At 41.2% G+C, this 22,778-nt stretch overlaps 1 protein-coding gene across 1 annotated transcript in view; it reads right to left on the reverse strand.

The window, feature by feature from the left end:
* CSMD1 (CUB and Sushi multiple domains 1) overlaps positions 1-22,778 on the reverse strand; it is a 1,578,457-nt gene that overhangs the window by 1,306,454 nt on the left and 249,225 nt on the right. The gene's annotated exons all lie outside the window — the stretch shown is intronic.

A 22,778-nucleotide genomic window follows, 5' to 3' on the forward strand; every position in this document is an offset into this window, starting at 1 on the left:
TCCATTGTGTTTCATGTCTTATGCTAATAAATGACACCAGGAGCTTCAACATTTAGGGATCAAATCATCTTGGGCAATTCTTGTTTCTTCCTGAAATTTCACAGCTTCACAGCCTCAATTTATTTACAAGAGCAATGGATTGTGAAGTACAACCAAGTTCTATCATATGTCTAAATAAAAGGGTTAGCTGCAATGTAATTTATTTTACAAGCCTCAAATACCCTAAAGGAACTTCCATACATTCCAATCCTCATTTCTCTAAGTTGTCTAGAATTAGAATAGGTTTTGGCCTTACATATGATTTTGCACTCAGGTTACATTTTAACTCTTAGAGGTTAAGAAAAAGTTGGGAACTGAAATGCTCACTTACAGGAAAGGCTGAGGGTTGACCTTTATAATACCAAGTCTAACAAAACAAACAGAGGCTGTAGACTTAAGGGATGCCAAGTAATAACTTTGGTCCCTTAGCTCTGGAAACATCCTTCACCCTGACCATAGAGGCTTACGTATAGCTCATGTCAAATAAGAATCTCTGGAAGCCGGCATCTGACATGTGAGCAGCTGCTCTGTGGGCTAGATCTGATGCCGCCCACCATGAGGTCTGACCATGAAACACACATGCTCCCTCCCACTGGCCATGCCTTCCGCATCCCTCCTTTTCCACCATGAGCTCTGGTCTCTGAACAACCTGGGCTGGACCCACAGGTGAGCCCAGCAAGGGTGACTCTGTCCCACAGCCTGGGAGGCTCACTCAGAGGGCGGCCAGCCCTGGGGATTGTGCCCTCAAGTTGGGTTAGGTCCAGCAACCGTAACAGCTGAAGGACACCTGGACTCTGACCTCCAGCACTGGAGCAGCATCCTGGAGAGAATGCAAACCTCAGGGTGTTCAGACAGATGCCTTCTCTCCCGGCCTAATCCCACCATCACACGGCACCCACCCACCCCGGCACATGAGGTCACAACCACATCAACAAGATCGCTGCAGTGATAAGCTGACAGCCTGGAAGGGAGCAAGTGAATGTTCATCTTCCTTCTTCCTTTATTCAGCTAACACTGATCCACCTACAAGGTGGAAAAACCCCGGCACATGCCAAGGAAATGGAGAGCTGAATAAATCAATTACACTCAGCGGGACAGAGTCTAGTGGCATTTATAAAATAAAGGAAAAGGAAAGTGAAGTCGCTTAGTTGTGTCCAATTTTGCAACCTCATGGACTGTAGCCCGCCAGGCTCCTCTGTCCATGGGATTTTCCAGGCAAGAATACTGGAGTGGGTTACCATTTCCTTCTCCAGGGGGTCTCCTTCACTGCAGGCACCATCTGAGCCACCACAGAAGCCCACTTGTGAAATAACTGCTAATTACATCCTAAGCATTCTGACAAAGGTGTGCTCTTTCTTTTTAGCACTGGCATCTGGTACCTGCTTCTCCTTAAATGTGTCCTTGTGTCTTTGAGTCCTACTTGTTTTCCCAAAACCCAGTGACAGATCATCGGTTTCTGTAGGTATTCTCATATCCCTTAGGTATTCTCATATCCCACATCAACCTGCCTGAAAGTGCATTTTGCAATTTAAACTTAAAAATATACACCCTACTATATCTAAAATGCATAAAATAAATAATGCACTGCTATATATAAAGTAAGATAAACATAAAAGGACCTACTGTATAGCACTATACTATATATACTCAAATCTTGTAATAACCTACAATGGAAGGGAATGTAAAGAAAAAAGGATATACACATTTATATATATTCTTTATGTATAACTGAATAACTTTGCTGTACACCTGAAACTAACACAACATTGCTAAATAACTATATTTATTATAAATTTAAAAATGTAAATACAATAGAAACATTGCAGGCAGTTTGACTATAATCAAACTTTCCAAGCTGACCATCCTGAAGACTCTGGTGTTCCCACTTTACCAACCTTTCAGAGGGTGGTTTTATCTGCATAAATAGTCAGCTAGTGAGTATTAAGCCAATGGAACATTTCAGCAGATTCCTCTCTTTGAGGGGATGGAAAATCCCTTCTAATATTCACTAAGCTGCTCATTTCATAACTATTAAAATATACAGTCTCCCAATAGGACAACCAAAATGACATGCAACATGAGCAACCGGCATCTGCTTTTGCTAAAATTATAACTTGGGGCTTTGAATGTCAGATAGGAGCTTGGAGTCATGAATGTTCAATCACTGCATGTTGTGGGAAAAGGCCGTTGGCCAGGCATCGCCCTGACTTCCCCACACCACCTTCCTGAGAGCCCTGTCTACTCAAAAAGGAAAAATTCAGCATTTATTCAGAATTTCCACTTTCAGGGATACTTCTCAATCTTCCTCAAATGACACAGGAATAGTGCTCTGATCACCAAAGTAGTCGATTCAGGGTATCTTACTCCTATGGTTCCTTATGGGAAAGCGTAAAAAGAGCTGCAATATGTATTCATTAAAAGTGAAGCAAATGGGAGGGAGATGTCAATAATTTAGTAAAATAGGTTCTCGGCAGAAATAATCACAGAGAAAACAGTGGACTGCAGGAGTGTTTAGAGAGAAGATAAGTGATGCAAGCATTCCACATATGAGTCGCTGAATATGGCAAGCGGGCTTTAAATCCTTTAACGTTAACATGAGCTTCACATGAAACACAATCCGGGTCTCAGGGCCAGCACACCTTTTAATCGGTTTCCCAGTATATCAGTGTGCTTATCCGGCATGGTTTGTAAGTAAGCCCCATGCTACCAGCCTGAGCTTGAGGGAATGAATGGAGAGTCTCCATCCCAGCCATATCCCTAGGCCCCAGGCTTTAAGGACAGGAATCAGGAAGTTTTAAGAAACATTCCAGACAAGTCTTATGTTTAAACCACCTATTTTTATTGCTTTTTTCCCCTTTTTATGAGTGTTATTCCTTTTTCTCTCTGAGCATCTTAAATAGGTATATTTTAAAGTCCTTTTAAGTTTATTCTTGAATCTATCATTGCACTGGATATTCCTATTGTATTTTTTTTGTTCATATGCTCCAAGTGTCAAGTTTGCAAGCTAATTTACAAACTAAACTGGTGGGCTCTTGCCTGTGTGGTCTCTCCCTCTCACGGATGAAATAAAATTCATTGTAAAGTAATTAGTCTCCGATTAAAATAAATAAATAAATTTCCAAAAAAATCCATATGTCATGGCAAGACAAGCAAAAACTTAAAGTATTTTTCTCTGCCTTCCACTTTAGTGTGTGCTGTGCATCTGCATTAATCAGTCCTCCTTAGGAGCCAACCTTCCTTCCTAACCTCGTAGGTCAGAGTGGCCCACTCTTCTGTTGTGTACGACAGTTCAGATCTGGATTGTGTCAACAGTCAGTACGTCCTTTGATGTATAATCCCGTGTCTCACTAATGTAGGTAACTACACTTTGACCTCTAGTGGGTGGGCAGGCCTCAGGGCTTCCTGAAAGACTGTCTCCCGGGTTACCACCCTCAGGTTGGCTCCAATATGAATTTCCAAGTTTCCTTAGGATGACTCCTGATTAACTGCTTTTCATTCACCGTCAGGCTCCCATACGGTACCTGGGGCCACGCTGGTGCTCTGGTCCTGCCTTGAGTAACTGCAGGGCTGAGGCCAGTTCTGACTTGTTGAGTTACCTCTGCTTCTTACATAAAATCCAGATGTTGAAACTGTAATTAATTTAGACCTTTAAGTCGGAATAAACATGTGACATTTTTTATTTCAAAATGTGAATTGTAAGAAGAGTAACTGAAAGACTTCAAAGGGCAAAAGCATTGGAATGCAACAGATAGAAAACTCTTAAATTGTATGTGGTGATAGTGGTAGGGTGTTTAAGTAGTTAGATGTTTTCAACTAAAAAATCCTATTAAACTATTAGAGATCTCTGGAGCTAAAAATAACCACAAGACTCTAATCTGGCATCTTTTCTTCTCAAAATGTCTCCCAATATTACCTGAGCTGTTTAAACCACTCACAGAGTAGCAGAACCAGGTCCACTGTATTTCCTTAAATAATCAAGTTATTTTAAACACCAAATATTGATTCTAGGACCTAGAACAGCAGGTATCTGTATGCTGGCAAACCCTATCCTCCCCCACCCCTGGAACGCCGTGTCTCTCACTGGCCACCTTGCACTGTCATTTCTAGATGCGTTAGAAACATGTGACTGGAAAAGAAAACCTGTAAACCCGTGTGGTTTGCATAATTTCTGTCCCTTAGATTAAAAATAGTTCATTCAAATGAGTATAAGATGTCCTGACTATCACTTTGATGTTTTCCTCATTGTAAGACTTCAAAACCTTTTCATAAGATCAGAATCAATGTGAGGTCAAGAGATAATCAGCACCAGTCTTTCAGGCTGTAGATTAAAAATGAGCTGGATGATAAAGAAGGCTGAGGGCCAAAGAATTGAGGCTTTCAAACTGTGGTCCTGGAGGAGACTCTTGAGAACTCTTTGGGTTGCAGGGAGATCAAACCAGTCAGTCCTAAAGGAAATCAACCTTGAATATTCATTGATTTTCAGCTGAAGTTCTTTCCTTCATCATTGGAAGGACCAGTGCTGAAACTCTAATATTGGGGCCAAATGATGTGAAGAGCTGACTCATTGGAAAAGACCCTGATGCTGGGAAAGATTGAGGGCAGGAGAAGGTGGTGACGGATGATGAGATGGTTGGATGGCATTACCGATTCAGTGGACATGAATTTGAGGAAACTCCAGGACACAGGACAAGGCAGGCTAGCATGCTGCAGTCCATGGGGCTGCAAAGAGTCAGACATGACTTGACCAATAAACAACAACTAAGTTAAAAAATAACAGAGGAAAAAGGAGGAGGAGTGTGACAAGGAAGACAGGGGGTGAAAGACCAAAATTTTTGGATGATGATGTAGCTTAAGTATCTATCATAGTTTGATATAAAATGATAGTAAATATAATTGTGATATTCATAAAAATTAGAGAATATATTTAGGAATAACCAATTACTAGTGGTATAATGGAAGGTGAGACTCAAGAATAAGACACATAATAAAAATTGACTTCTTATCCTGGGATCACAGTCCCAAGAAACACATGTTATCTGCTGTCTTAGTTGAATATATGTGTACATATATGTATCATATATATTGTACACAAACATAACATATAAAATATGTTCTATTCTATTTATACTGTATTTATATACTGTATATAAATAGAACAAATTTTATTATAGAAATAGAATACATAAGTAGAAAATAAATATATATTTATGTGTGTATAATTTGATGTATATCTATATGACTATAAATTATGTATGATTTTATATATTTTGATGCACACACATATAATTTTATATAAAATAGAATCTGATAGTCTTAAACTCCCATGCGTGTAAAATGGAAGACCTTCAGTGCATTTTCAGGGGTGAAGTCTTCTAGAGGATTATCATGTAATCACAACTATCAAAGGCACAGCACTGTGGATTTTGCTTTCATCAGAGGATCATAAAGAGCCGTCATAGGGCACATCTGACTGCTGCTTAATTTTGTAGGATCTGTGAGCTAAGAATGATTTAACATTTTTTAAATTGAAAAAAAAAATAGGCAATGAGAACCTGTGACAAATGCATGAAATTCACCTTCGAGTGTCCACACACAGTTTGGTTGGAGCAGAGCCAACCCACTGGTTACGCGGTATCTGCGACTGCGTCTGCACCACCAGGTAAGTTAAACAGACGCAGTGGAGACCAGACTCCCTGCGAACATAAACCATTTTCCACACGGCCATTTAAGGAGCAAGTTGAGCAGAGAGAACAGACTAACAGGTCATAGATACTTGATGTGATACTTCAGGAATTCCTTTCCTTGCTGACTTTTTTCTTTTGTGTACACTTTATAGATATAAGAAGTCAGGTATCTATAGAATCATCATTAAAATGATTCTAAAGGTAAGTGTATGTAACTTCAAAAGCAATTAGGTTGCATTAACAGCTTTGTTAGCCAAGGTGAGACTAAGCAATCTATTGATATAAATGAAGTAAGAAAGATGACCCAGAGGGATGGGATGGAGAGGGAGGTGGAGGGGGGTTCAGGACGGGGAACACATGTAAACCCAGGGCTGATTCATGTCAATGTATGGCAAAAACCACTACAATATTGTAAAGTAATTAGCCCCCAACTAAAATAAATAAATTTATTTAAAAAAAAAAGTAACAAAGAGTACCTTGATTCCAATGCTATAAGGATTTATAAATAGTTTTTTCAATGATCACAATAAACCTAAAAATACAAGACATTAAACTTTCTTTTTAAATAAGCAACATAGTCAACACAACCTTTCCCATTCTTTAATACACACACATGCACACACATGCATGTTCATTTATACACACATGCACACGTGTATGATTTCAAAAGTAAAGATAAAGTAAAGACAGAACACAATGAAATATTTAGTAGCAAACATGAAATACTGGTAGAGGCAGCAATGCTATGCTAGAAACTGAGAAGAGGGCCACGTCCAGCTCCACACCAACAAGCGGCATGATTCACCCTCAATAGTGAACCAAAAGCCCCAGTTTGAGTTTCATCATCTGTGAAATGAAGGGAATTCCTCTTCCTGAGGCTCCTTCACTCCTGGAGAATATTTAACGCAATGCTGTGTCATGTGGACTTTCCTGGTGGCTCAGTGGTAAAGAATCTGCCTACAGTGCAGGAAACGCATGTTCGATCCCTGTTTCAGGAAGATCCCCTGAAGAAGGGAACAGCAACCCACTCCTGTATTTTTCCTTGGAGAATCCCACGGACAGAGGAGCCTGATGGGTTATAGTCCACGGAGTGGCTGACTGCCTGATGGAGCAGCCTCATCTCCCTGAATTCGCTTTCCTTTAAAGGCATTTCTGAAACATACCTAATCCAATAGCCGCTGCAAACCAGCCTTTGCTCATTTATCCTTTAATGATATTAACATCATGTCTCTACCTTAATACTAAGTTACCACAACACTCTTCTATTTAGACAGCATATTTAAAATTAAATAATTATGCTTTATTAAATTCTCTAAGATCCTGCTGTCATAAGCTCTTTTTTTTTTTTTTTTCCTTTACTGCACTTACTTCCTGTGCTAATCTCCTGGTCCTTAATCATACACTTACTTGCAGAACTGATTGCCAAGCTTATGCTCTCTTTTTATTTCTAATATTGCTTAAGTGCATAGGTGCTTTCAAATTAGAATTGGATTTCTGAGAACAGGAGTGAGTGTGTGTGTGTGTGTGTGTTTAATCGGCCTGTATCTCTCCTGGGATTTGAAGAGCACCTAGCTGACACCGGATGATGGATTAGTATATGCTTCTTATAAGACTATAAAAAGAAGAAAAAGTGGATTTTTGGTGTCTGACTCAGAGTGTCTGCTTTATCATTTGTTCAATGGGCAAAATAAGACTTACTTTGTGGACTTGTATGGTTTAGATCAGAAAACATGTTTTTAGTATACCTAAGTTACTCAAAAAACAGGAAGGAATAGAACTAATAATTAGGAAAGAAATATTACTATAGGTTCAGAAATAATTCAAGATAAAGATAAATATTTTAAAAAGTTATTTGTCAGTAATCTATCCATTAGCTGTAGTCATTTGTGGTTTTACCATATTCTTTATTGTGTTCCAGGCACTGTTCCTACACACTTTAAAATGTCAACTCATTGTATCTTTATTTTCATAACAGATGAGACAGACACTAATACTCTCTCCATTTCACAGATGAGAAAATTGAGGCCCAGAGGGCTGGTAACTTGACCTTGGTTATATAAACAAAAAAGATTTGAAATTCAAATTTGCATCTTAGATTCTTTATTCTTTTGCTCCTAATTCAATGCCCTGCTGCCTCTATTTATTTCCCATAAAGAAGATTTCCTGTAGAAGAAGAAAGAATAGGCCAAGAATCTGAAATATGATATATAAGGAACGTATGAGGAAAATCTGAGATAATTTAATTGATATTAAAAATGAGGACTAGGTTAAAATTCCAAGGAGTGTTTTATAAAAATGGAATTATGACAGAAGATAATTCAATTTAAATGAGTACAGTGGAAAAAAATCCATTATGTCTGTATTTTTTTAAAGGATATTAAATAGTTTCACTGAGGCCTGGCAGGTAAAGGCCAGACTGCAGTTTCAAATGGTGAATTAAGCAACAGATGATGAAATGATGACTTGCTCATTTCCTCAAGGAAATGGGCCGTGTTACCAGCAAAGACTAGCCCTCTAGGTGAGATGGGGGTTTTAATCCAAGGGGAGTAGGAGATTCTCCTCGTCCAGAGAAGACTGAGTTCAGCCCCACAGAGCTCACCCAGCCACCTGAGGGTCAGCTCGGAGGAGACCCAGTCTACCATCAATGGGACAAAAGCTGGTCTTCAGGCAGGAGCAATCTTCTTAAAAGGGTTCTAGCCAACTGTGCTACCATTTATTTCAGAGTACTCCTTTTTGGTTTGTGTTTGTAACTTGTAAAATAGAACAAGATTTTGAATTCATTGTGGAAAGTAGATTCTAGAACACTATGGAGCAGTATAGAGTAGCTGCTCAATAAATCTTTTCTCTGGTCCAAGGCTTGTTACTGTCTTCTCCACCCTCCCACCCAGAAAACAGGTAAAGTAAAAAGAGAAGCAAAGTTACAGAATGGCTGATAAGACTTTCAAAGGCAAAACCACTTTTCTTATACAGTTTTGTAACAAAGTTTTCTTTACTGAGTATTTTAGTATTTTCATTTGAAAGACAGTCATCAAATATATGCTTTCAACTGAAATGTATTAAATATTTATAGACTTTGTGTGTGTGTGTGTGCTCAGTCACGTCCCACTCTTTGTGACCCCATGCTTTTCAGTTCAATTTAAAAATGAAAGGGAATCATGTCGCAATCTGGGATATTTCTCCCTGAGCTAATGCATCAGCAGCAAGGCCCTTTAAACCCGTGGCTCATCATCGTTACAAAAATAATTTTTAAATACTTCCACATAAAGGATTATTTCTGAAACTGTTAGAAGGGATGAGATCATAGAATGTAATCCAAGCATCTAAAAATTACACCTAACATCTCAGGAGCAAACTTTAAAAAGAATTTCAGTTTTAAATGGCTCGTCCCTCTTTTATAGAAATGACAGAATTCAATTTTAACTATTGAACAGTAGGTTCACAGCAGATGACAAAATCAATCTCTCTCTCTCATTACAGTCTTTCTAGAGAACAAATAACAGATGAGAGACAGTTCAAGTTGACCAGAGGCATCAGCAGAAAAGGTTCCCATTTGATAGCTGGTGCATCTAAGGATGACCCAAGTCAGTACTTCTTAATTTTTATTATTCACGTATACTCCCTTAAGGAGCTGTTTAGGCATTTTCCCCTAATCACCCGCTATGAAATGCTAATACCAATTATACAGCATAACGGTTTATGTACTGTGTGTATATGTGTTTTAAGACATGTTTGCATTCCAGCTTGAGATATAATTGACATACAATCATGTGTTAGTTTAATATGCAGAGTATGTTGGTTTAATACATACATACTATGGATTGATTACTATCAATTGTTGTTCAGTTACTCAGTTGTGTCTGACTCTCTGCGGCGACCCCAGGGACAGCAGCGAGCCAGGCTCCTCTCTCCTTCACTGTCTCCCAGAGTTTGCTACCATCAATAGCTTCAGCTAAAATCCCATCACATCACATATTACCATTTCTTGTTTGTGGTGACAACATGGAAGGTCTACCCTCTTGACAACTTTCAAGTATATAATAGAGTGTAATTAACTAGCCACCAGCCTGTACATCAGATTTCCCATCTGTTTGTTCATCTCATAATTGGGAGTTCATGCTCTTCGCCAACATTCCCCACTTCCTTCTTCCCCACCATGCTACCCTCAATTTCTGCAAGTTCAGATGGTCTCCATTCCACATGTAAGTGACATCATATGGTATTAGTCTTTCTCTACTGACTTATCTCTCTTAGCACAATGCCCTCCAAGTCCATTCATATGTTCACAAATGACAAGATTTCCGTCTTTCTCATGGCTGAGTAACATTCCACTGTTTGTACGTATATCACACTGCTATCCCTCCATCTGTTGAGGGACATTTGGGATCTTTCCATGTCTTGGCCATTGTGGAAAATGTTATGATGAACATGGGGATGCAGACATGTCTTTGATATCCTGTATTCATTTCCTATGGATACACACCAAACAGTGAGGTTAGTGAATCATAGGGGGCTTCATTGGTGGCTTAGACGGTAACGAATCCACCTGCAATGCAGGAGACACTGCTTCAATCCCTGGGTCAGGAAGATCTCCTGGAGAAGGGAAGGCTTCCCGTTCCAGTATTCTTGCCTGGGAAATTCCATGGGTAGAGGAGCCTGGTGGGCTACAGTCCATGGGGTTGCAAAGAATCTGATGCTATTGAGCAACAAACAGTTTCACACTTTTCACATGGTACTTCCTTTTTTTTTTTTTTTGAGGACAGTTCCATACCATTTTCCATAATGGTTGAGCCGGTTTACATTGCCACCAACTGTGAACAAGTTTTAGCATAAGGTCAAACTTACTGTCCAGTGTAAAGTGTAGACATGCAACTAATGAAAGAGAGCCCTGTATGTTTTTATTCCACGCACTAATATTTCAAACCTCCTCAATCTCTCGGGTCCTGTCACCTCCATTTTTGTCTTCCGTCCTTTCCTCTAACAAAGATGAAGGACACTTTCATTGTTTGCAAAGGCTACTCATAACCCATTCCCTGCTAATATCTGATACCTTCCCTTCTACAGACATTGGGAGATGGGGCTGTGTCTCCCTAGGCTCATCCCCTTTAGAAAAACATTCCTGACCCACAAGACTGACAGGAAGCTTTTGAAAAGATTCACATCTCAAAGAAGTAGGAAAAGGATTCACAAGTTTATCTACCCCAAGGAGAACACGGAGGCCCTCCCTGGTCATATTCAACTCCTTAAAATAACCAGAAATTTTGCTTAAAAAAAAATAAATTTCCCTTCTTTTGCTCCTGTTTACTCTTACCCATCATTATTCTAGATACAATTTGATTAAATTTGCTTTTTTTTTTTTTTTCTATGCATTTTGGGGCTTCCCTGGTGGCTCAGACAGTAAAGAATCTGCTTGCAATGTGGGAGACCCAGGTTTGATCCCAGGGTCGGGGAGATCCCCTGGAAAAGGGAATGGCTACCCACTCCAGTATTCTTGTCTGGGAAATTCCATGGACAGAGGAGCCTGGCTGGCTATAGTCCACAGGGTTGCAAAGAGTCAGAAGTGACTGAGCAACTAACACTTCAACTTTTCAATGCATTTTTAGTATTGTGATACCTTCTCTAGCTTTCTAGAGGATTCTGTTTTCTCTCAGCTTAAAAAAAAATGGGCAAAAATGCAGTATAACAGAATATCTCTGTCTAAAATCATTACCAAATGTGGAAACAACCAAGACACCCAAAATACATGCAAGGAATTTTTATACTTGAAAACCCCTAAGCTCTAACAGAACTTGGGTGGTATTTTATATTCTCTTTTAACAGTGAGGACATTTGCCATTTTTATCAGTGGCTATGGTAAGTAAACAGAAGACATTCAATACTTTTAGTGGTTCTAGAAAGAAAAAGGACCTTATAAATAAAACACTCATATCTTTACCTTCAATTTTGTGATTTTTGGCCCAAATACATATTTTGTGCCTTGTTTGTAAACAGAGAGAGAGAGATATTGGTAATGATTTACCCCTGATTAGTCCAGCCTTCTCTTTAAGGAAGTCCAATTAAAGCTATAAATGCAAGTACACTCAGGGTCACACCCATCTCTTCAGAACTGCAGGGCTTATGCCAATACTGAGATAATCAAAACCGTACATCAGTTTTTTGTTTTCTTTTTCCACATTCTTCTACTTTTAGTTTCCTTCTTAAATGTTTAATTCTGTCTAGCTAGCGTCTGGGGAGGAGAACCAAACATTTTATTCACATAGGCCCGCATTTCTGTCTCCAGCCAAAGCGAGTGGCCTGTGGGGAGGCTGACGCAGCCTGGCACTCCAGCTCCACTCCCTGGGAAATCAGAGAGAGACTTCCACCTCGCCTCGGAAGTGGAATCACCAAGTGAGTGCACTAGTTTCTCTCTTTCCATTTGATCTGCTTCACTGTGACACTAACGGAAACTGTAAGAGCTGCTTCCCACAGTTGAAACCTGAGGGAACTCTGGCCTGATGTGAACTCTGCCTTTCTGCCATGAGGTGCAGGCTGAGGCTTCAGATTTGCATCACTGATTACAACAATCGTGTTGACACTTTGGTTGTCTTTCCTTTTGAAATCACCACCCAGGTTGTTTTTTTTTTTTTTTTCCTTCTACATTCCATCCAGGAGATATCCCTAGAAACCTATTTATATGGTAGGTAGGTGGGACTACTGGAAAAGAATACGCCTGCCAATGAAGGAGACATAAGAGATGCTGGCCAATCTGTGGGTTGGGAAGATCTCCTGGAGGAGGAAATGGCAACCCACTCCAGTGTTCTTGCCTGGAGAATCCCGTGGATAGAGGAGCCTGGCAGGCTACAGTCCATGGGGTCACAAAGAGTTGGACACGACTGACTTGACTTAGCATGCACATCTTTTCCCATTGGAATTTTAAATAAGGGGCTTCAAGATAACTTTTCTGTTATATCTCGTTTTGAATATGTTTTCATTGTGTGAATTAATCATTGGTTTTTCATGGAGGAAATTGGGGCAGTGGACACTGGAGCAGGGAAAAATGAAACACATGTAAGACTCAAATACTTATATATGAGACATCATGACAAGTTGTTTAATGCAATGCATTTTTTTCATCCATGGTTTAAAAACATTAATGTTTCCTCTTCGTGTAAAAAAATATATAAATATATCTTATGGCTCAAATGAATTCATTTTCTTTCTTCTATCTTAAAATTAATAGAAGTACAACTGTAGAATCTTCAAGATTGTATAGATATATGTGTGTCTGTGTATTTTCAAAAGGCCTTCAGTTCAGTTCAGTTGCTCAGTAGTGTCCGACTCTTTGTGACCCCATAGACTGCAGCACATCAGGCTTCTCTGTCCATCACCAACTCCCAGAGCTTGTTCAAACTCATGTCCATCGATTCAGTGATGCCATACAACCATCTCATCCTCTCTCATCCCCTTCTCCTCCTGCCTTCAATCTTTCCCAGCTTCAGGGTCTTTTCCAATGAGTCAGTTCTTCACATCAGGTGGCCAAAGTATTGGAGTTTCCAATAAATATTCAAGACTGATCTCCTTTAGGATTTACTGGTTTGATCTTCTTCCAGTCCAAGGGACTCTCCAGAGTCTTCTCTAACACCACAGTTCAAAAGCATCAATTCTTCGGCACTCAGATTTCTTTATAGTCCTTACAGTTACATACTAGGCAAATGCTGGCTCCTAACCCATTTGGATGTGCTGCCAGGCAGTCATAGTAGAGGCAGTCATATCGGTTAAAAAGGGAACTGAGACCTTGAGAAGAAGGATGCCAGTGAAGGGTGGCAGGACCAACAAGATAAAAACAAACTCATGGTAGGGATTCTAGGTCTGACTTGATAGGAATTCTTTCTCAGAGCTGGGAATTTAATCCACGATCAGGGACATAGGCAGCTATAATTTGTGATGAGTTCAGGTGGCAAATGTGGGAGTTAGTGGCTGGGGTGCAGAGGAGAAGCCAGATCCACTGTAACTCCAAGTCTATCTGTTGGAAGCGACCATTTCTTTAACTGAATGTCTCTAATCTTCTATAAATCTCTAAAGAGATAATTATGCTTCAGTATTAGTCATTAAGGTGTAATCTCAAGCAAGAAACAGTAAAAAGTAAAGATATAGAACATCTGCTTTCTATTTCATTTGACTGATTTCAGGGAATAAAGAATATCATGACAATGGTCTCCATGGCAATAAAAGTGAAGGAGGAACATTTAATGCTTTGCGTTCAATAAACTGTTTTCCACTGTCAACCTCAAAAAGGAATCATTGCATCTGCCTTTAACATTTATAACTCCACACAATACCTCAATTTATTGGCAATGGATAAGTGTCACTTACAAAATTCAAGAGCATACCTACTGCTTAGATGTTAGTGTCATTCTCCAGAAAGAAGGAACCAGAAACCCTTGGAAAAACAGCCGATCCTAGGATGGGGCAGGGTGCTTACAAGAGGAGTCCAGAGCATCTGCAGCTCGAGATAGAAGTACCCAAAATCAACAATACAAAGACGAAACCCCTCAATCGTGGAGTATGTCAAAGAGCACAGCAGCTTGCTGACAAAGCTCCCAATGGCTTCAGCTGAAACAATTAGAGCAAGAAAAATAAAGCAATATTAGACTTTAATTCAAAGCATAAAGTGAGCATCCTTGAATCCATGTTGATGTAGATAAGTGGTCAGGAAAGACAAGCCTCCAGTGCAGAAGAAACAAAACAACTTAGTGCAGACATTCTGCCCTTAAGGAGGTGATCACGGTGCCCCGTCCCCCAGGTGACAGCAGTCCACGGGGACTTGCCTCCAGAAAGCACAGGAGACAAAGAGGAGCCAGAGGAACCACCAAGTGGAGACATGGGACCAGCACCCCCCTGCCTGGAGGTCAAGGTCAGGACCAAGGAAGGTACAGACACATCTGATTGATACTGACACCACCCACATTTATGAAAACAGCACAAATCCTCTACCTCAGACTAATCATAAGGAAAACAACAGACAACAAAAAGCAACAGAAGAGTAACTCTAGTTAGTGATAGTGCATTGATGTGGTTTAATAACTGCTAATAGAAGATGGCAATGATAGAGAAAAACAAATGTGAAGTATATGAGAACTCTGTGCTATCTTTCCTATTTTCTGTAAATCTAAAATTGCTCCAGAAAGTAAAAGTTTATTAAAAAAATATTTCAGAACTACTGCAGGGCCTGCTTCCTTCTATCAAGTATTATCACTTAATTTCATCTTATTTAATTTTCCTATGTGCAAGAGTGATGCATGAACATAGCTAAGATTTCTTTCCTAAAAATATTATGGAGCCATGATAGTTTAATAAAAGATTTCATTTTAATTAAATTAGAAAGGAAAAACTTCTACCCTCTTCTTTCCCCTCCGGGGAGGGAACATTGTGTCATCCTATTAGCAGGATTTCCCCAGGGCTTTTTCCTCTTTGATGAATCCGCTGTAGTCACGGAACTTTGGAAGAGAGGGTTGCCAAAGGATATTGCATTTATATATCCACACCGATACTCTTCCTTTAAGTCAGAAGCTGTTAATGGAGGGTTAAGAAGGAAATCCTCACTTCCTGTGTTTATTGGGAAGATTTTGGTGTCTTCTCTAAATAGACTTGATAAATACCAGAAGCAAAAAGCCAACATATAATGATGAAAATTTAAAGAAATGTTCTCAGTATATGACCAAACTGAACTGAGACAGTAATAACACAATCAATCATCATATTACATGCAATAGAAACATAGCTTCCATGCAATAGAAACATAGCTTCCACATCTGTCACTTCACTGACCCACAGGGCACACAGCTGTCTCCTTACCCTGCTCCTTTTTGACTCCCTTCATGTAGAGTGTGGGGCCAGAGAGAACACAGGATTTATAGCAGGGCACCGATGCCCTTCAGTGTCACAACATATAAATGAACAGCGTTTTCCTAAATGACTAGATACACAAAAGATCCATACCAATCTGTCAGAATTACTCAGGTTACAGAAATGTAAGGAAAAACAAACACAAAGGCCACTCTGGGCTCAGGTCAACTGAAAACCCTTCATGGAGGTAATGGATATTTTCTTGGAGAGCAAAAAAAGGAGAGGTCTAGCCAGCTGGCACAACCAAGGTGGGAATGATCACCATGAATCTAGGAAAGAATGGGCTGCTCACCCCGAGTTGAGTGACTCCGGCTGTCAGGAAATGAGAAGAAATACCAAAGAAATAAAGGGAAACAGGTGAAAAAGGTCATGAAAACAAGGCAAGCAAAGGTACTTTGTAACCTTGATGACTTTAGAGTAGGGATCTAGATGATAAAGGCAGTTTTTAGTAGAAACAGATCACTAGATCACTGTCAAGGATGGGACAAGAATGAGTAGGACAGACTTCAAGGGGCCAGCTTGCAGGTGGGGACATGGGGCAGTGGTCAGTCTCGGAATGTCTGGAGATGAGGGCGGAAGAGATAGCAGGAAGGCGCTGAAGGAGGAACCGGTAGAGGGGCCTGGGAGAGCAGTGATAAAACAGAGAGAAGAGGGGAGAGGGGAGGACTCAGAGCCTGCTGCTCACAGGAAAGGAGTGGGGGCTATTTTCAGGCGTGTTCACTGGTAAGCGTGGTGGGGAAATTCACAAACAATGACTCTAGATAAGTGAAAACATGGAAGTAGGACCTAAGGCTCGTGTGAATCTCCATAAAACTATGACTGTACTGAAAATATAGTTATCCAATATTAATGTCAAATAATAAAGAGGAGTTAGTTTTCAAGTATAAGTTCACAAGACAGATATTTCAGGCGGTCTTTCGAACATCCAGCATATGCCATTATCATCAAGTGATCTGAGCTAGACACAGCCAGCACCATCCCTCCACAAGCATCTTTCTCACTAGTCTGTGCTGAGAATGATCAAAAGCTTCACCATTCAAACTGAAACATTTCTGAAGGGAAGGGGGGGAGTCACTTTAATTATTTTTAATTACAAGGGCCTCAAGCATGTACTGTCCTGGGTGAACCGGATACACCATGACCTCCTATGAGGTTCCATGATCCACCCCTCAGAGGTTCCTCCATGGGAGATTTCTCATACCATTAGGAAATCTTTTATCCTAAAGCAGCTTAGCCAGTGTCTGAGGGGTACCTGATTTCCAACTGGCAGCTTTCCAGGAAAACCAGGGCCTTCAGCTGAGGGTGTACAGAAGAGCAGCAGTGGGTCAGGGCAGGTGGGAGGGGAGGATGGGGAGGGGCGAGGATGGGGAGGACGGAGAGGGGAGAGGACGGGGAGGGAGGAGGACAGGGAGGACGGGGGGGAGGACGAGGAGGGGGGATGATGGGGAGGGGGGAGGGCAGGGATAATGGGGGGGAGGACGGGGAGGATGGGGAGGGGGGAGGACAGGGAGGGGGGATGATGGAGAGGGGGGAGGACAGGGAGGACGGGGAGGGGGGAGGACAGGGAGGGGGATGATGGGGAGGGGGGAGGACGGGGAGGACGGAGAGGATGGGGAGGGGGGAGGACAGAGAGGGGGGATGATGGGGAGGGGGAGGACAGGGAGTGGGGAGGACTGAGGGGGGGAGGATGGAGGAAAGGGAGGACGGGGAGGGGGGAGGACAGGGAGGGAGGAGGACAGGGAGGATGGAGAGGGGGGATGATGGGGAGGGGGATGATGGAGAGGGGGAGGACGGGGGGGGATGGAGGAAAGGGAGGACAGGGAAGGGGGAGGACAGGGAGGACGGAGAGGGGGGAGGATGGGGAGGATGGAGGACAGGGAGGATGGGGACGAGGGGGAGGGTGGGGAGGGGGAGGAGGGGGAGGCGGGGGAGAGGACGTGTCGGAGGACAGAGCAGGAACCATGTGAATGGAAAGAGGAAGGGCACTGTCTGCACTTAAACGGTCCACTCCCCCTCCTCTCCCTGACGCCTGCCCTTGCTGCATTCTCTCTATCAGTCTTTGCGGGTGAACCCTGTCCATCGCCTGAGTGGACTAAGGGACGCCCAGAAGCTGGGAGAACGTGACATCCGGGCACCTCTGAGAGGGGGTGTCTGGAAGAGATCAGCATTTGAGTCGACTCCGTGAAGACGATGACCTCCCTGTGAGGGCAGCATCATCCAGTCCACCGAGGACCAGAGCCAAGCAAGCACGGGAGGAGGGAGAGACACGCCCTGCTCTCCTGCCCGCAGACACCGCACCCGTGGATCTCAGAGCACGCGGTCTGGGCTGGAACCACAGGACCAGCTCTCCCGGCCCCTGTATCCGGAGACTTCTCCTCCGTAACTGTATGAACCAACTCCTCCTAATTAATGCATCAATCTCTTACTTTTTCCTTTCTCTCTCCATATATTTATAGGTGTGGATTACTGATTCTGGTTCTCTGGAGAACCTGGATGCAGCAGTGACGCTGCTGATGTTCCTTTTCCATACCACATCCTTGCATTTGTTAACTATTTAATGTTTTTAAATCAAAGTAGAATTCAGAGTTACCTGAAGAGAAGACATATAAAATTCAGCTGTAAATCTGAATGGAACCCAAATGCAGAGAGACCTCCGGGCGGGCAGTCAGGCTGAAGCTGGTTACCCACTGGGTCTGAGAGCGGGGAGGGATGTTTACAGTGGGAACGGCCTGCCCTCTAGTCTCCATTTGCTCTGAGTTAAGCACAAAATTTCCATAACTTAACGTATCACAACTATGGAGAACGTAGCTTATCAAAAGAAATGGAAATACGCTGCCAAACTGATGCTCCAATATAATGTGAACCTAATAATCATATCAAAAGAATTTATTTCTGATGGGCCTTTCTTTGCCAACTGCCTATTTTTTCACTTTTCACATATGACAATATATATATACATACGAGTACCATTTTCTCCGATGGCAAAAAAAAAAAAAAAGTGTAATGACCTGTGGCCATACAGAACATCTAGGAAGTTGGAAAATTTTCAAGAAAATAAAAATTACCTATTATCCCACCTCTTGAAAATGCCTGTTGTTAATAGTCATTTATAACCATTCCAGGGAATCCATACATCTATATTTTTTTAATCTCCAAAATATTTTCTGCCAAGTCTGTGAAACATGATTTTAAAAATCTGAAACATTTCTGTCTGTATGAATATATCATACCTTGCTTCATTAAATAATTCATATTTGTTATTTTATTTTAAATATCCTTCTATTTGTTGCTATCACATAGTGTTAAATAGTTTGGTAATTTTTAGGACAAATGATATAAAGCTCAAATTTTTACAGAAAGATTGCAATGGTCTATGCCCTCACTCCTAATTTACATAACAATGTTTGGATCTGCACACCCTTCTTAGCACTGGATATGAGTTTTTAAATATCTGCAAATCTGATTGCATTTTAACTTGCATTTTCTTATTTGCACAAGTTGAGATTTTCAGTAAGTTTGATAAGCTGCTGTTTTCTCTTATGTGATCTATAAGCTGATGTTCCTTACCCAACTCAGTGATTTCTTATTTATGAAAGCTTGTATGTTACTCATTTTTGCAGTCACTTGACTTTTATTTTACTCAGGTTTCTAATGCACTGCTGTATTGGATTTTTAATCAGTGACTTGATGATTCCTTCATCCAACATGGAGTCATCAGGGACCCACAAAGCATGAAGATCCGTGCCCAGTGGGGTGGATCTTTCTTCTTTACATTAATTCTATTGCTTTTAAACAGTTCATTCCACTTCCTTCTCAATTTTGATGTAGAGTCATTTTTTTTTTTTACTTTGCATTTTCTGGGTTTTAAACATTGGGATTTTAACGCACAAAATTGGTTACACGTCTTTTGGAAAAGCTGAGAGAGCAAAAGAGGACCAGAATGAATCAGAAACGAGTAATTACAGGAAGCGGCTCCCATCCCCCGGGGGACCCAAGGCAAGAAGGTGGTGCTGCCAGAGCCCCGGAGCTGGAGGACAGAGTCTGGGAGCATCGGGGTGCGGGGGGAGGATGCGCAGAGGGGGAGCTGAGCCCATGACAGTGCTCCCCAGAGACATCATGGGGACAAAGGGCACAGTCATTGAGATTCTGCTCTTAACAGTCTAGTTCCTTTTCTTTTAAGAACTGTTATCTAAACTACTTGGAGCCTATTTTGGTTTGCCAAGTGAAGTGATAGGTTCAATGCTTTTCATTTTTTCCAGAGAATCACTAACAGGTCAACTCAAGGATGTTTTAAATGAACTCAGTCACACTTGGACATAGTCGGAGCAGAAAGGCAGCCTGTGCAGGATCTCTGGGGACAGGCCAGGCACCTTCTCATTGCCTCGGTCTAACTCTCTGTTAAACTAGGAGCTTAATGAACTAATTTGCAAGGTTATTGCTTACCTAAATATATTTCTACTGAGCTTTTAAAATTTTCACTTATTACATATTTTTGATTGATAATAGTTCTCAGGCTGTGCATAATAACTATGACACTATCGGGAATAAAGTGTCATCTCATATCTTTTAAAAATCCAAGTTTTATGTAATTGTCTATCTAGAGGCATGACTTTTTCCTCTAATGAGTATGTTTCTTTAACTGTCGTTCTAGTTCACATCAAGTAACCAAATTATCATCAATTACTTCTGTGATATTTAAATGGAAAGGTACATATGAATGACTCAAGATATTGATGATGGTGATGATGATAGAATTGCAGTACTCTCAACAATATGCAAACACACTTGTCATCCCCTTATTCTTATTGTCTCTAAACTATAAGAAAGTGGAAATCCCACTACAAGTTTGTTACAGGCCCTGTGAAGTAAATACAAAATCCAGATGCCCAGTTGATGATGGATGGCATGTTGTGTGTCTACCTATTCCCATTGATCATGTATGCTATACATTCTGTCTGATCTAATTGATAGATTAACAGTGTTATGCATCAACTTGTTTTAAAAGTGTTCCTTTATTCCCTATTAACATTTTGTAAATAATTGTTCACAAACATCTATATTATAAAACCATGTAGGACCACTATTTAGTTGCTATAAATTACTAAGTCCTGAATTAAGTGTTAGACACTTAATGAACATGCTGCTGCTGCTGCTGCTGCTAAATCGCTTCAGTCATGTCCGACTCTGTGCGACCCCATAGACAGCAGCCCACCAGGCTTCGCCGTCCCTGGGATTCTCCAGGCAAGAACACTGGAGTGGGTTGCCATTTCCTTCTCCAATGCATGAAAGTGAAAAGTGAAAGTGAAGACGCTCAGTCATATCTGACTCTTAGCGACCCCATGGACTGCAGCCTACCAGGCTCCTCCATCCATGGGATTTTCCAGGCAAGAGTACTGGAGTGGGTTGCCATTGTCTTCTCCGTTAATGAACATAGGCGTAGTATAACCATGAGAAATTAGCTGCCTCATTTGCATACAAGTTGATCTACAACATAAGCATAAACACTGCATGATCTGGAGAAATTCCCAGGAAAATCATTCTCTCTATCTGTATGTCTCTCACACACACTCAGATACAGAAACACATTTCTTCTCTCTGAATATTCACTGATGGTCACAATGTATCCCTTCTTTTAGCTTCACACTGGATTTCAATATGTTTTAAATAATTTTGGTCAAAAAGAACACTAAGAAAAATTTGGGGACAGATATAATATAGTAGTAATAAAGTGTCTTTCAACATAGTTACTAAATTCAAAGGGAAAATATTAATAGTCCCTTTACATTGAGATATTCATCCTATGCCACCTTAACCAAGAAATTAATGTTAATATCACAAGTGAAAAGACATACTGAGATCATGGGCCCTGTGATCTGAGGTGTGTAAAATGGTTCATCATTTCTGTAATCTTCTGGCCAAAAATGTACAATTCAATCAAAGCATGATAAAATGTCAGAGAGGCCCAAATTGAGAGACATTCTACACAATAAAAGACCAGCCACCCTCAACCTCATCACGGTCGTGAAAGTCAAGGAAAAATTGAGGACTGTCACAGATTGAAGGGGACCAAGGAGATGTGATGGCTTAAGGCCACATGGGATTCTGGATGGAGAAGTGACTGGAGAAATGCCAGAGACATCTCAATAGTTACTAATAATATTGTGTTGACATTAATGTCTTCACTTTCATGAATGTACTCTGGTTATGTAGGATGCTAACTTTTGGAAGAAAGCTGGGGGAAGGTCATATTGGATGATTCACAATAACAACTTAAAAAAAAAGGAATGCTAAACTGAGATATATGAAGCCCTTAGTGAGCATGAGTTTGCTGGACCTTTCCTGAAATCAGCGTTCACAGGGAAAGATGAGGTAAACCCAGAGGTAGCATGAGGTAACACGAACATCTATAGTTAGAAAACCAGGTCCATGTCCTCAAAATTCTGGCTACTCTACTGAAGAGTAGTGTCTGCTCTGAACCTTATTCCTACTAGGATACAATGGAGCCTGAAGTCATCTTTGCTGGCTGAATGGATGCTCCTCAAGGCAGTAAACTTTACAAGTTAAGTGGCATGCTTGTTCTTGCTGGGAGAGAAGAGTCATTGTTTTGCAGAAAACAACCAGTAGGGATAGCATCAGGACAGCAAAAAGAACAGGCTAAACTGAATCTGGGTAACCCAAAGTAGAAAAAAGATATCCATGATTCCATATTGGGGAAAATACCCAGGAGAGAAGAAAGTGCTGTGAAGAGTCTTCTAAATCATCAACAGTTTCTCTGCTCAGAATGGGGAGTCCCCCCCCCAACCCTGAAGTCACTCACAGTTACCTCCCTCCAAAGACAGATAGGAGAAGCTGGAAGTAGAGGAGCTGTACAGCACAGACTCCTGATAGAGGCCTCCTAACCCCCGCACCCCCAACCCCCGCCTCCTCCACACCAGGATGTGCCAGGAAGGTGCTTTACCTTGGCAGTCTTCCTCCTCAAACCCACAGCCCCAGTGCCATCAGGAAGAAAACATCACAGTACTCACAACTGAGGGACAGTCTGCAAAATACCTGATGGCCCTCTCCAACCCGTCCTGGTCACCAGACAAAGGGAAAGTCTGAGAAAACCTCACAACCAAGAAGAGCCTAGCGACCAAGAGGACTAAATAGAATGTGGTGCCCTAGATGGGACCC

Source organism: Giraffa tippelskirchi, chromosome 8, assembly GCF_054371585.1.
Source record: "Giraffa tippelskirchi isolate mGirTip1 chromosome 8, T2T-mGirTip1v1.2.pri, whole genome shotgun sequence".
Classification (NCBI taxonomy): Eukaryota; Metazoa; Chordata; class Mammalia; order Artiodactyla; family Giraffidae; genus Giraffa; species Giraffa tippelskirchi.